Raw genomic sequence first — 13,997 nt, 5'->3', positions numbered from 1 at the left:
AATTATATCATAAAATATTGTTACTAGCTGCAAATGAAAAAAAGAAACAGAACAACATGGCTTTTACTTTTTGAAAATAACATGTGAAAACTCCATAATTTTGCATTGCAGAACCAAGATTTTCATAATTAAGTGTGCAAGCTCTTCTATACTACCTATTAAAAGGGCCAGATTCATCATTTTTCAAAAGGCCATTTTTTCTAATTGAGTGGATTAACTGTCATACGCTATTCTAAAGGGCAGCTTGTATTGGGAAAAATAATAATGTATATTTTGTAGAACAAATTTTAATTTAAAAAAAACAACACGGTTGCATTACACTAATTAAAAGCACATTCTAAGATGGGTCTGTTTTATATTTCCTTCTCAACCGTGAAAACATTAAAGCACCCTCCGTGCAAACCCTTATCTCAATCCGACTGGTTTACTTTCCATGCAAGATGTTACCATTCAGTCAGCAAACTGACAAAGCACATAGGCAGACCCAGCAACCACTGAAAAAGTTAAATCAAACCATCAATCAACTAAAACACTTACTGACATTTAGTGTCAGCTCACATAACCATGCATGTGAGCTGCACAGCCATGAAATCGTGCCAAAACGCACTTCCAAACTACGCCAAAAATCCCCAAAATTCAGCACACCTGGCCATCCACCTCCTCTACCGCTGATCCAACCCCCGGGCCCCTAGCGCACCTGGAACACCCCCAAAATAATTTCTCAATTTTCAGAAAAACGCCCATTGGATAACATGGCAAATCGCACCTCCGCACAAAACATGCTTTTTCCACCACTTCCACAGCTCAGATCCTTTTCAAATTTGGCATCACAGTAGTCCATGCGATTACCTAAATCCTCACAGAAAAGCAACCAAATCCATCCACTGGAACGGGTACGAATTTCCGCTCAAACACACGCCACCCGCAAACACCAAAAAACGCCAAAATCCCTCAACACCTTGTTAAACAGCATGTTAAAACAAATACTGCCCTCTCAATACAAGACACCAACTCTTTGGCAGCTGAACGTAGACACTGAAGGCTGAAGCACAATCATTCCCCAATGACTGCAGTACATGGGAAAGTCATGAACTCATCTCTCCACGTTATCACATAACACGTACGCACATCTTCAAAACGTTTTCTCCAAGCACTTGAAAGAGATCCAGCTCTCTCCTGCCTAACGTAATGATAACAAGCTCTGCACAAACCATAACCACAAGGCGCTATTCACAAGCCATATTCACAAGAAACTCAACAAGTTATAATAATGACATGCTCTTCATAAACCATATTTACAAGGAGCTATTTACAAGGAACTCTGATGCTGTCAGCTTCTTTCTACATACTCTAAAGGGTACAGGTGGTGGCGTTCGCGACCTACGGGGTGTTTCTGAGGAGGTCACTCTAGCTAGTTCTTTTTCTTTCACTTTTTCCGCTGCTTGTTTAGTTCTCTCTACTTTATTACATTCTTTTTCTGTTCTCCTATGTGACTCTTTGCGCCACAATTCAATGGCATCTTTCTGAGAGGGTCTTGATTTCTTTTTCTATAGCGATTCCTCTACTCTCATAATGCATTCAGGATCCCATGTTCCTGAGATAGGCCATCTATGCTTTTCCTCCAGGTCTTTTGTATAGTCTACCCATAAATCTAAAAACAAAATGGCGTCTAATCCATGCTTATTATACATATAATGACCAGGTGTGTCTCTAGGCGGGATGTTAACTGACTCTTCTAGTATACCTTTTCTGGTCCCTATCTGACGCAATTTTGAAAACAGTGGCATGTTGAAACCAACACAATGGAAATACAATACACAAAAATAGACTGAAACAATCAACAATCATTCACACACAAACAAATATTAAACACTAAAACAGTTACAACCTAAACTGATACAGAGAGCTAAACATGTACTTGAAAAACTTTATGCACTGGAATACAGTACAACCATACCGGTCTCAAAAATGAGACACGTCTTGACCGTGCCCACGTTTACCATGGACCCGTCTTGACCGTGAACATGTGAATGGACACGTCTTGACCGTGCTCATATAAATGAGACACGTCTTTACCGTTTTCACGAATAACGTGAACCCGTCTTGACCGTTTCCACGAATAACGTGGATCCGTCTTGACCGTGTTCATATAAAATGAACACGTCTTGAAACTTTATGCATTCCCCATAGTGGTACTCACCGGGAAGCAGAACTTGAAGGCCTCGGAAACTTGATACTGGATACTTCTACTTCTACGCATGCGCCTTGGAACAGGTGGACCTCTGGAAACCTCGGACCTTGCTCTCTCACGGGTTGGGCTCTGGTTGGGATGATCCGCGATCCTCACGGCCTCGTGTGGACGCCTGGTCGCAGTCCGTCTCCTCCGTGGGCCTGAGGGAGTAAGCAGGAAATCCCGCTGCGTGCACTTCGGAGTCCGTCACGGCTGTAGAAGGGGGCAAAAGCTGGACCTACGTCGCTGGCACGTGGGGAAAGGGATAGTCCTGGTCGGGCGCCAAATTAATGTGGTAAATAAAATAATTACCCTGGCATAATTTCTAGGCATTAACAATTAGCATGTATCAAATGAGAGGCAGAGAGTCCGTGGTGTCCAAGTTAAAAGGGCTTTATTCCAATAACTCGAGTTAAGGGAGAATCTGTTCCATCACCACTGAGGTTCAGGAAGGGTCTTCTAACATTTAATAACAATGAACAACATATATACATTTTGTCTTGTACATAGGGCGTAGGAAGGAACGCAGAGCAGAGAAAGAAACAGATAAGAGCATGTGGGCGTACATGTGGGTGTACGCTTTATGAGTCATAGGTAGGTGATAGGTAGGTGTCATAGGTGGGTGGTACACAGAGGAGGAGTTTGCATGACCAGCTAGAACTTTGCCCTACTTGTGTGCAACTTGGTCATGACGTGCAATTGACGTGTAACTGGGAGGAGAGCTGACTTTAAGTCTAGTAGAGAGACCTTCAGTGTCAGGGCGACCAGCACGTCTTGTACTAACTGATATCTTAAGTCAGGGGATGTATTATCTGAAGCAAAAGGTTGCTCGTCACTCGGAATCAGAAAAAGCATATATTTCTTCGTTCATTACATGGGGGCTGTGAGCTTTTTACAGATGCAAGTACTGTAATTTCATTTAACCAGAGACAGAAAAGCTGGGCCCTATCTCAGCAGACGGGTTCTGTTTACCTTTTTCACCGGGCATGCAGATAACTGTTAAGCAAAATATACTGTCTTGGCAGCCCTTGCTGGATTTCTTTCGGCTGAGCTAGAAGCATGCGAGGTCAGAGATACGTAATTGCAGCTTTCAGTGTGTCAGGAGTCATGAAAAACCCTTATTTCAGAAAGTGGCTCAGCTGAACCACAAAAAAGGTTTCATCGTGATTTATTTAAAAGTGCACAATGTAAATACATGGGCCTTCATGTTAGCTTAATATTTCTTGCATGGGAGACTTAATTACTGGCATCCTAAAGCAGGACGTAAATGCAGAGGCCTCTTTGTTCAGGCCACTTAAGGGAAAATATGCATGGGTGACATGCACATATATGTACCACACATGTAACATAGGGTACACGCAGGGGACATCTTGGTCAGGCAAAATTTCATTTTCCTCACCTTCATGATGTACTATTTGGCCTAAAGGAAAAGTAAGTGAATCAAAGATTAGTGTACATATGTGATTTGTAAGTTTATATGTTTTTTTTTAACACAATCTTTTTGATTGTGTTTTTTTTCCCGCTGTCATATGATGAATAGTTTGAACTCACTGTTTTTAGTGAAATTCAATATGTTCTGAGAACAGCAAAAATAAACTATCTAACACGTTGTACAAATTATTCTATAATTTGTATTGTGTAATTTATATTGTATTCCCATTGTCTCACACTTACTTTCCTTTTTCCTCTCTCTTTCAGCTCTCTTTACTCACTCACACTGGCTTTCTCTCACTCTGTTTCACACCCATTCGTTTACTCCACTTCTTTCACAACCCCTCATTTCCATTTCACTTGTCTGCATCCCCTCTCTCCCTTACACCACTTTTCAGCTTTCAGTCTCTCTGCTTTACTTCCCTTTTCCGTCTTTTCCTCCTTTGCTCTTTTAGAAATTCCTCTTTACTCACACACCAGTATTGTCGCACTCTGTCACTATAACTCACCCACTCTCCCTCGCTTATCTTTGTTTGCTCCTTTCTTTTGACCTCTTCTCTCTATTTTCCGTTCACTACCTCTATGTCCTCAGTCCCTCACTCTCCTTGTGTTATGTTCACTTGTGTTTATTTACCTTCTATCATTTCTCTTACAACAACTTCACTGCTCCTCTCTCATCCTTCTTCACCCCATTTCTTTTAGTCCGGTTCCATTACTACCCCTCATTTCCTAGCTTTCAATGTCCTTCTCTTTACTTTCATCACCGAATCACTTTCTCTCAGTATCACTGCTTTATTCCTCTTGTCCTCTCTTTCCTTCTTTTGCTCCCTTACTCATTTTCCTTTCCTCACTCATTGTACTCCACTTCACTCAGTCCTTCCCTTAGTCTCTCTGTCTACTAACTTCCTCACTCCTTTTCCCTCAATCCTTCTATATTATCCTCTCTCCCTTCATCCCTTCACTCTATGACTCTCCTTCACTTACTCCCAGTTATCTTCCATTCCTCATGCTTCTAAATGCGTCCTCAATCAGACTCCTTTCCCTCTCAGTCATTCTCTTTTTACTTACTCCTGTTTCCTGATTTAGTTTTGCTAACTCACATTCTTTTAGTATCTTTCTTACCTTCAGTTCATTTCTCTCTTCTTCTCTTCCTCTCTGTCAATGAATCTATATGCCTTACTCTTAGTAATTTGCTCTCCTTCCATTTCTTTTGCCCTCTTTTTGTCCTTCTACATTACTTTATTTCCCTTTCTGTGTCTTTCACTCGTACTTTATTTCTTAATACACTGTAATGATTTTTAACCTCTTCATTAGTATCTTTTATTTTAAAATTTATATTTTACTAATTATAACTTATTTTTTCTTCTCTCTTTCACAGATACAAAGTGTAGTTAAAAAATGTAATTAAAGTTACATTAATTATATAGTAAGTGTGACTAAAAAATGTAGTTTGTCATCACCCTTTGCTTTAACCTCACCACTATTTTCTCACCCTACCTCACTCCTGTTTCCTTACTCTGCTTCCCTCACTTATTCTTATCCTCCAAGTTTACTCCCCTTTCCCTAACTCCCCTCTCACATTCAACTTCTTTCAGTCCCCCTGCTTTACTTCCCTTACCCTCTGTTCCCTTCCTTTGCTCCCTCACTCATTCCCTTTCCCTTACTCATTTACTTCACTCCTCTCACTCCTTCTCTCAGTCCGTCTGTCCTCACAGTTCCTCACTTCCGTTCCCTCACTCTGTCTCTCTTACCGTCACTGTCTCTGTCCCCTCACTCTGTCAATAATCTTTCGTCATGCTCATCCCTACAACTCACCCACACTCCCTCACTTACCTTTCTTTGCTGCTTCACTCACTCCCTTTCAGTCACTCCTTCCTTTACTCTCTCTCTCCTTTCTCTCTGTCACTCCCCATGTCTTACGATTATTCACTTTTATCCACCCTCTTTCACCCCTCTTTACTTACAGTCACTGCTCTTTTCTAACCCTCCCTCACCGTTGTTCCTTTACTCCGGTTCCGTCACTACCCCTCATTCCCCATCCTTTACTGTCCTTCCCTTTACTTTCAACACCCACTCACATTCTCCCAGTACCTCTGCTTTAGTTTTCTTCCTCTCTCTTCCCTTGTTTTGCTCCCTTATTCATTTTCCTTTTCTCACTTACACCCTATTACACCTTCTCTCTGTCTTACTATCTAATACACAGTCCCTCTGTGTTGCTCCCTCTAGCTCTCTTTCTCTTAACATCACTCTCTTTGTGTCCTTCCCTCATGCTCACTCCTTTATTTTTTATTTTTTTTGGGTGCGCTCCCCTTTATGCATACCGGTGCGCGTACCCTGAAGAAAAAAGAATGACAGAGTTTTTTAAAAATGTAGCATTTTTTTTATAAATTAGAGGTAGTTCTAAAAAGAACTGTTTTTTATTCTTTTTGTTGTTTTATATTTTTTTAATTGATTTTTTTGAAATTTTTTTACTTTTTTTGGCTTTTATGAAGAATTTTATATTTTTTTTGTATTTTTTATGGGGACAAACAAAAAACAGGGAATTGTAAACGGCTCAATTGGAGCAAAAAAAAACAGGAAAAAATTAAAGTTTCTTTGGGCACTTGTGGTTGTCACCAGCAAGGTTGATGAAATTAATACTTTGCTCACCATAAGTAATTATTTTTCCACAAAGTATACAAATGATTTTGTATCCACCAAACTTGGTTTGTATGTTTGGGACCATCTCCCTTGCCTCTGGACCCGATGGAGTGGGTTCTTTGGTTGTTAAGGTTCTGGAAGATGATTGGGGAAGGTTTCTGCACAGTTCTCTCACCTCTGCTGCAGAATAGTTATTGGGGTGCAATCGTTGCATGTGGCGAATCATTGTGTGATTCCCAAATTAATATTTTTTGACAGGGTTCCCCCTGGATAGTACAGCGCCACAGATGAGACAGGTCACCTTTGCAGCAATTACCTTCTTTGCACCCCTTGGGATTTAAAAAAACTCCCATATAAAGTGCCCTTAGGTTTATATGGTGGATTGTCTTCAGGCAGAAACTGCCTTCTCTCATCCTCCTCCTCCTCCTCCTCCTCTTCTTGTTCACCACCAATGTGATGTTGTGGTGGTCCTTGTGGTGGTGGTGGTGGTGGTGCAGATGCTCCAGCTGCTGCTGCTACTGTAGCCATTTCTCTATCAATAGAAGCAGGTCTTTCTCACTCAAAGAACAAAGTGAGAATGAGGAAAAAAGGTAGGGGCTTTCATCATTTGGAAACCAAAACTGTTCTGAACCAATGAAAAGTGTTATTTTCAGGTCACATGACCCGGGCTTTCATCATTTGGAAACCAAAACTGTTCTGAACTAATGAAAAGTGTTATTTTCAGGTCACAAGACCCGACGCGCTTACGCTACGCGCCCCAGTGTGTACCCGGGGCGCGCCCGGTGGCGTGCCCGATGGCGCTTACGTTGCGCGATCGTATGCGCTCGGGCGCTTCCGGGTGCGCTTACGCCGTGCGTCATAAGACGCATCATGCGACTACGCGATATGTCACAATGATGTTTTCGTTCGCGGCAATGGCGCTAACGGGACGCTCACCGGTTCGCGCACCGGGGCGCGCCATAACACTGCGCTTACCCGTGCGTTCACCGGTACGCGCACCGGGAGCGCCCCTAGGCAAAAATATAAAAAAAAGGGAAAAATATACATAAAAAAATAGTATTACATAAATATACAAAAACCTATGAAATTCACTGAAAAAACCATAGGTTTCACACCAGTTATAGTTAGGAATTAGCATTTAAAAAACCTATGAAATTCACTGAAAAAACCATAGGTTTCACACCAGTTATAGTTAGGAATTAGCATTTAAAAAACCTATTAAATTCACTTAAAAAAACATTGGTTTCACACCAGTTATAGTTAGCTGGAAGTTTTACTCGCATAAAACCATTGAAATTCCCACGTTATAGTTAGTTGGACTCACTATAACTTGCGCGTGCAATGCACTGCTGATGACGTCACATATTACATCACTCATGACATGGTCAGTGACATCACTCATTCTCCCAGAAGATGGCCTTCTCTGCTCTGCTCCATCCCTGAAAGTTTGGGGTTGATCCGTCAAGCGGGGCACGAGATAAAAGGGGGTCCCAAAATGTGTTTTCCCCATGCAATTTTCCATAGGACCTTTAGCCAGGGCTACAGCCCGAACGGCTGAACGGAATTACACCAAATTTGGCAAAAAGGTAGAGTTCGGATCACAGATCACCCTTTTTGTTGAATGGTGTAAATCCGTTCAGTAGTTCCTGAGAAAATCAAAAGTAAAATCATAAGTATATCTTGAGGAGCTTACCGTAAGCTTACAGTACACGTACCTTCCCGAGCAAATGCTGAATGCTAATTGGCTGTCAACACTCCAAACCAGAAAGTGTTGGCAGCCATCTTGTGCCTCAGTAGAACCGAGGCACAAGAAAGCAGAAAAACAAACGTGCAGAACGCAAAAAGGGGGCAGGGTAGAAACACCCTGACCCCCTAGGCCTGCTCAGGGGGTCCCACAAGGACCCCCAAGGCCAAAACAATTTTTATTTTATTTTTAAATCGCGGGGTAGGTGTAGGTACGCGTACCCCGCGAAAAAAAAAAAAACGGTCTGCTTTTTTCAAATGAGCCCCCGGGGGCACCAAATCCTGGGGGCAGGGACAGTGGGGAGCTTGGGGACCCCCCCACAGCCCCCAATGAGGAGCGCCAGGCCCCGGGGGATGGGGTCCCCGGGGCCAGAAGTGGCCCGGGAGGGGGGCCACACGGCCTCCCTCCCTAAAGATTATTTTTTTTTTTTTTAGTCAGGCCCCGGGGCGACGCAGCCCCCCTCCACTATAAAAAAATTAAAGTCGGCCGTGCCCCGGGGGATGGGGTCCCCAGGGCCGGAAATGTCCTCGGAAGGGGGGCCACGCGGCCCCTTCCCGTAAAAAAGAATTGGGGGCAGGCCCTGGGAGATGGGGTCCCCAGGGCCCAAAAAAAAGAAAAAGAAGGGGGCTAAACAGCCCCCCTTCTTAAAAGTTAAAGAAAAAAATTGGGATTGGGAGGAGGCCATGCCTCCTCCCTGCACCTCCCTGCAAACGCGCCCCCTGGTGCATTTGCAGAGGTGGAACTACTTCCACTTGCATACTGGGGGTCCCTGGGTGCCAACTAGCCCACCAGGAGCCTCCAGTATGGGCCAAGGGGCTCCCTTGCAGAGAGGTGTAATGAGGCCACGCCCCTTTTACACCTCTCTGCAACCCAGCCCCCTGGCGCATACTGGAGGTTGCTGGTGGGTTAGTTGGCCCCCAGGGACCCCTAGTATGCAATGGGAATTAGTTCCCCCTCTGAAAAATCGCCAGGGGGCTGCGTTGCAGAGAGGTGTAAAAAAGAGTGTGGCCTCATTACACCTCTCTGTAATGCAGCCCCGTGGGGAATACTGGAGGTTCCTTGTGGGGCTAGTTGGCTCCCAGGGACCCCCAGTATGCAAGGGGAATTAGTTCCCCCTCTGCAAATGCATCAGGGGGCTGCATTGCAGAGAGGTGTAAAAACATTTTTTTTTCAATTTATATTAAAAATATGTAATGTAATTTAAAAAATAAAATATCTAAAAATAAATAATTTAAAATAATGTAGTAAATCAGTATAAAAAATATAACAATTAATACATTTAAAGATTATCATTTACAAAACCATTAAAATTCAGTGAAAAAACCATAGGTTTCAGCCACGTTATAGTTAGGAATTACCATTTAAAAAACCTTTGAAATTCCCCCGTTATAGTAAGTTGTACTCACTATAACTTGCGCGCCCTCAATCCACTGCTGATGATGTCACATATTACATCATTCATGACATGGTCAGTGACATCACTGATGACATCACTGATGACATCTCAAATGACATCACTGATGACATCACTGATGACATCATCCTTGTGAAAGAGTGGCAGACCTCCTCTCAGCGTAATATAACCCTTGATACACACATTCAAAAATAGAAACAAAAATTTTCAAAAAAATGGAGATACCAATTCCAGTTAGAACAACCTATTCATTAATTCCAAAATCTATATACACATCCATTCATTCACTAACAGTTCTATATGGGCACTCATACATATACTCACTCATCATATGTACTCATACACCTATACATCTTATTACACGTGGACACTCATCTATAGAGTTACTCACACACAAACTCAGAAGAATCCTGTGGCTGCTGTTCTGCAAATTTTGATATGAAAAAAGCTGGAACAAAGCAGAGATCCTTCTCTCAGGAAAACAAAAGAGATCGTGAGGGAAGTGGGTGGGGTTTTTCAAGATTCTGGAAAATAAACTACTATAAACCAATCAAAAGTGTTGTTTTCATGTCACATGACTTTACGTGCACGCAACGTGTGCGCACGCATGCGTGCACATTGCGCGACCGTCGCATATAAATGACGTTTTTCCCGATTTTCGTAAACGCTTTTAAAAACGTGAAAAGGAGGCAGGGAAGAGACTCCCAGACCCCGTAGGCCTTCTCATGAGGTCCCTGAAGGACCCCGAAGGGCAAAAAAACCCTTTTTTTATTTTTTAAATCGCGAGGTGCGCGCATGTTGCTCGCACCCTTGAGGCAGAACTGAGTCAAAAACAATAGTGGAGAACGTGAAAAGGGGGCAGGATAGAGACTCCCTGACCCCCTAGGCCTTCTCAGGGGGTCTCTGAAGGACCCCAAAGGGCAAAAAAACCATTAAAAACAATCACGAGGTGCACGCAAGTTGCGCGCACGTTGAATAAAAAAATTAATTGACAAATTTGACTGTTTATATTTTGATTGAAGATGTAGACTATACTGTTTAACTTTATCCAAATCATAAAAACTTGCTGTGCCGTTGCATATTACAGGATACAGTCAATGTATTACAATATACAAAGGCAGTTTGTTGGAAAATAAATATATAACAAATATAAAAATTGATACAGAAATTAGCATTTTAAAAACCTTGCAAATTCACTGAAAAAACCATAGGTTTCACACACGTTATATTTAGGAATTAGCTCTTAAAAAACTTTGTAAAATCACTGAAAAAAACATACATTTCACATACGTTATAGTTAGTAATTAGCACTGAAAAAACCTTGCAAATTCACTGAACAAACCATAGGTTTCAGGCCTGATATAGTTAGGAATTAGCATTTAAAAAAAACCTTGCAAATTCACTGAAAAAACATAGGTTTCAGGCCTGATATAGTTAGGAATTAGCTTTTGAAAAACCTTAGAAATTCACTGAAAAAACTGTAGATTTTAGGGGTGTTATAGTTAGCTGGACATTTCACTCATACAAAACCATTGAAATTCCTCCGATATAGTTAGTTGTACTAAATATATCTCGCGCGCCCGCAATCCACTGCTGATGATGTCACATATTACATCATTCATGACATGGTCAGTGACATCACTGATTACATCTCAAATGACATCACTGATGACATCATCATCCACGTGACGATACACCTCATCATACAATAGTATAACGTTTCGTCACTCACTGTAAAATACAGAGTACCATATTTAAATCCATTGACACACCGATACAAGTTTCTAAAAATCCACTCAGTGATTCCTAGCTCTTTACACACATCTAATCACTTACTTACAGATTCACTCATACATGCAGTCAATGATCAATAGAACACTATCAAATATACTTATACACCTATATCGACATTACATACCAGCACACATCCTATTCACTTATACAGTCATCCTATTCACTTATGCAAACAATGGATCATACTTACTTTTACATAGCTACACACTTATACAAACACCACTTTATCTATTCATATAGATAGTAAATTATACTTAGTGTGTTATAAATCACTATTACAAGTATACAGATATCTATACAGTCATGCATACAATCACTGAGTCTTATGTATACTTAAATATAAACAACAACTGACACATACATTGCCTTTTATTGTTCTACTTTGTTGGACATGTACCATTAAGAGAGATATTTGCTCATCACCACACCCATAAAGATATTCACTCACCCAAACAACTGTTATAACATGTAGTCTTAACGTCATATACCTACTAAATCAACTATTCACACATCTTTGGGCAGTCACACACCTCCCACCGAACCACACACACATTCACTCTCCCATACAAATACTCAGTTAACTAAACAATAACTAATATAGACTTTCAAATAGCTAGTAACCAACTGGAGAAGTAGTTTTTAAAACAACTGACAAAGTGATACAGATGTTCACACAGTTTAGTCACTATCCAATATATTTAGAGAGACACTTTAAATTAGTCAAGTAAACAGTCAATCACACTGCTACTAAATCCTCCATCCAGATATTTATATTTATATATCCACTCATTCTTCAATGCAAATTGCTATATATATAATACATATTTAAATAACAAAGCAAACCACAATCATTGGATGATGTCATCAGTGATGTCATTTGAGATGTCATCAGTGATGTCACTGACCATGTCATGAATGATGTAATATGTGACATCATCAGCAGTGGATTGCGGGCGCGCGAGATATATTTAGTACAACTAACTATATCGGAGGAATTTCAATGGTTTTGTATGAGTGAAATGTCCAGCTAACTATAACACCCCTAAAATCTACCGTTTTTTCAGTGAATTTCTAAGGTTTTTTAAAAGCTAATTCCTAACTATATCAGGCCTGAAACCTATGTTTTTTTCAGTGAATTTCAAAGGTTTTTTAAATGCTAATTCCTAACTATATCAGGCCTGAAACCTATGGTTTTTTCACTGAATATATATATGTATATATCTTTGAGTATATTTCACTTAAGGTTGGTTGCAAGTTTAAACCTTCACCCAGATATATTTTGTTTGTCTTCACTATCCCCTCACAGCTTGGGGAACAATGTGCTCAATTTATTTTTAATTCTGCTTTGGTGGTTTGGTCTACTATTACCAGTCACTGGAAGTCCACACTAAAACCTACATTTGAGGAAAGATTGAAGAAGATGAGGACAACTAGCACAAGGGATTTCAGGAATTCTGCCTGCGTGAATAATATACAAGCTATAAAGAAATGTGGGAGATATCATTTGTGGAAGATGTGGTACAGGAGAATAGCTATAGACTCCATTTAGCACTTTAGCAGTATTTTAACCGCATCGCTGATGCACATTTTCCCGCTGTGCGCTAAAGTTTTTAAAAACCCGCGGTTCATGACGAGCTCAGCTCGTCATGAGCGTACGAGAGGTGTACCTCATGACGAGCTGAGCTTGTCATCAGCGTCGATGTGGTTAATCGAATGTCTGGCCTTGTCACTGTCACCTTATTCCGCAGCCAGCATTTAGTCAGCAATCAGGCAGTTGAATTGTAAAATGCACATTATTTGTATTGTTTTGATATCAGGTTTGCTGAAAGGATGATTACACTATATCCGTTTTTGCACAGTCACTTTAATTTGTTACCTATTTGGCAAATGTAAGGCCCTTGCTGCACTGTTGTCCAATTGCTTCCAATGGGCAACTTGATTGTTCATATAGGTACTATTTTTATCGTCATTTTACTGTGTTGTATTTTTTCTTGATCAGTTTCTGTTTTTCAGCGCTTAATGTGTAAGTAAATAGTTCAGTTTTGCACCATCACTATATTGGTTGTGGACTATGGCCCAGGACTGTCCTTATACTGTAACTCTACTGTTTAACACATGTTGCCATTTTATCTCCAGGTGGGAGAGATTGAAGAAATGTGTATTGTATTCGCACTACCATTATCAAATTTGTCTGAGATCAATAATATTAGATCAAGACACGACACAGTATTAGGTGCATAATTAATGTTATTTGCTATATAAGGCAGTTGGAGTTGATTGTATGGGGATGACTGCTGTGCTGTATTCCCATCAAACTGGGGTGACAGAGTGGGCTAAAGAACGGTGATGGATTCAACCAAGATCTGTTGACTGGGTGTGAGTGTTTGATTGGTTCAGATGCTCCGTCCATCGCCAACCCCTTTTGTACCGATTTGTTCGCCATAAGTTGGCAGGGTATGCTCAGACGTAAGTCCCTTGCTCACTCTGCCACTGGATTCAAGCAAGCCAGGCTGAAGACGGCTGAAATGCCAGTAACCGGTCTTAGGAAGCTTGTTTCCGGTCCAGGGAAGGCATGGCTGGGCAGTTCGGGCTAGACTATTCCCATGAGGCACAGGGTCAGACTGATTTGCATATGGCCATGTCTGAACTGGGGTGGCAGAGTGGGCTAAAGAACGGTGATGGATTCAACCCAGATCTGTTGACTGGGTATGAGTGTTTGATTGGTTCAGATGCTCCGTCCATCG

This window comes from Lissotriton helveticus, chromosome 4_1 (genome assembly GCF_964261635.1).
Source record: "Lissotriton helveticus chromosome 4_1, aLisHel1.1, whole genome shotgun sequence".
NCBI lineage: Eukaryota > Metazoa > Chordata > Amphibia > Caudata > Salamandridae > Lissotriton > Lissotriton helveticus.
This window is presented reverse-complemented; position numbering follows the sequence as displayed.